General features: G+C 47.3%; 1 protein-coding gene across 2 annotated transcripts in view; it reads right to left on the bottom strand.

The window, feature by feature from the left end:
• Nucleotides 1-2,500, bottom strand: part of prkar1b (protein kinase, cAMP-dependent, regulatory, type I, beta) — a 76,981-nt gene that overhangs the window by 21,621 nt on the left and 52,860 nt on the right. The gene's annotated exons all lie outside the window — the stretch shown is intronic.

The following is a 2,500-nucleotide window of genomic DNA, read 5'->3' as shown; positions in this document are numbered from 1 at the left end:
CTCTTTCTCTTCTTGTCTCTCTCTATCTCTTTCTTCTGCTTTTCTCTCCTTCATTTCACTCTTTTTTTCTCTCTTCTTCTTCTTCTTCTCTCTGTGTTGGCATGACTGTTCATGATCAGTGTTGTGAAAGCATAGTGCACAACAAAATCAATCAAAAAACCAAAACAAACAAAAAGAAAAAAAAAACAACAACAACCGGCAACCATAAGATTACAATGAATCTCTCTCCTCTGGTCTGCTCCCTGGGTCTCTGAGGACCTGCCTCACGGCTGTGGTGCTCCTGGGGCAGCTATCTTGGCACCATCATGCCGTGGGCCGGCAATACCCCGTTACGCCGCGCTGAACCTCCAGCCCGGGGCCTCTCCTCTTACCTGTCCTCCACATGGACCCCTGAACATCCCCCCCCCCCCTGCTCTCCGCTGCTCTCTCTTTCCTTCCCTTCCCTCTCTCCTTCCTTTGCTGCTCTCCTCTTTCTTTCTTTCTTTCTTTTTGTTCTTTGTGATTTGGGGCCTTTTCTTTTTGTCTTTTTTTCTTCACTCTCTCTTTCTCTCCTTCAGCTAACTCTTCAACGCCCCCGTTTTATCTCTTCTGAAGTGGTAAAGTGATAAGGTTGTTTCCTGTTTGACTTTCCGTACCCTAGCTTATCTGTTCCACTTAACTCCATCCTCTTGTTCTTTCATTCCTGAAACAAAAGTCCTTCTCTCTCTATCCTTCTCTCTCTCTCTTGCTGCCCCACATGGTTTTCTTGTCAAAGTGAAAACCACCAGCGTGTCTCGATCTTCATCTGAGAAGCACTTTGACTCCAATGAGGGAAAAAAAAACAGTAAACGGTTAAAGGGAAAAAAAGAGACAAGTGCTGGATTCAAAAACACAAACCTGCATTGTTGCCACCAAACCTACAGTAGGGCATGGAATAGACAGCCATTGTGCAGCTCCCCCCTCCCCCAACATCCCCTACCACATCCTCTGCCCCCCCGCAAACCAACGACCAACACTTTGATCTACTGGATCTGTGATCCAAAAATGAGTCTGCACACACACACACACACACACAAACGCCAGCGGGACTAGGGGCAGACACCAGGCCAGCCTGACAGAGGGAGCCCTGGGTAAACATTCCACTGGCCGGGCTGGACCACCACTCCCACAGAGCGAAGGCCTTTTCTCTCTTTCTCTTCTTGTCTCTCTATCTCTTTCTTCTGCTTTTCTCCTTCATTTCACTCTTTTTTCTCTCTTCTTCTTCTTCTCTGTGTTGGCATGACTGTTCATGATCAGTGTTGTGAAAGCATAGTGCACAACAAAATCAATCAAAACCAAAACAAACAAAAAGAAAAAAAAAACAAGAACGCCCAACCATAAGATTACAATGAATCTCTCTCTCCTCTGTCTGTTCTCTGGGTCTGAGGGACCTGCCTCCCGGCTGTGGTGTCCTGGGGCAGCTATCGCCCAGCACCATCATGCCGTGGGCCGGTAATCCCCGCTGCAGCAGCTGAACCCTCCAGCCCGGGGCCTCTCCTCTTACCTGTCCTCCACATGGACCCCTGAACATCCCCCCCTGCTTCCTCCATGCTCTCTTTCCTTCCCTTCCCCTCTCCTTCCTTTGCTGCTCTCCCTCTTTCTTTTCTTTTCTTTCTTTTTGTTCTTTGTGATTTGGGGCTTTTTTTTTTCTTTTTTTTCTTCACTCTCTCTTTCTCTCCTTCAGCTAATTTCTTCAACGCCCCCCCCCGTTTTATCTCTTCTGAAGTGGTAAAAGTGATAAGGTTGTTTTCCTGTTTGACTTTCCGTACCCTAGCTTATCTGTTCCACTTAACTCCATCCTCTTGTTCTTTCATTCCTGAAACAAAGTCCTTCTCTCTCTATCCTTCTCCTCTTGTTGCCCCACATGGTTTTCTTTTGTCAAAGTGAAAACCACCAGCGTGTCTCGATCTTCATCTGAGAAGCACTTTGACTCCAATGAGGGAAAAAAAACAGTAAACGGAGAAGGGAAAAGAGACAGTGCTGGATTCAAACACAAACCTGCATTGCCACCCAAACCTACAGTAGGGCATGGAATAGACAGCCATTGTGCAGCTCCCCTCCCCCAACATCCCCTACCACATCCCTCTGCCCCCTGCAAACCAACGACCAACACTTTGATCTACTGGATCTGTGATCCAAAAATGAGTCTGCACACACACACACACACACACACACACACACACACACACACACAGACACACACAGACACACACAGACACACACTTAAACACCTCAGTGGGAGGTATGCCGTCGTTCCAACCCAATGGGGTGCATTTGCACAGAGCTGCTTGAGATCAGATATGCCATGAGGCCGACAATCGCTTCTCTTTTCACCAGCAAAAATGGCGAGGGGATATGAGAGGGGGGGGGGCTTCTCATAACACTGCAGAGAGACAATCAGACATTTGTGGAATATGACATGACAAGAGGGGGGAAAACAGATGAAAAGGAAGATGGAAAGAAAAAACAGGGAAGAAAGAAA

Source organism: Alosa alosa, chromosome 6, assembly GCF_017589495.1.
Source record: "Alosa alosa isolate M-15738 ecotype Scorff River chromosome 6, AALO_Geno_1.1, whole genome shotgun sequence".
NCBI lineage: Eukaryota > Metazoa > Chordata > Actinopteri > Clupeiformes > Clupeidae > Alosa > Alosa alosa.
This window is presented reverse-complemented; position numbering and strand designations above follow the sequence as displayed.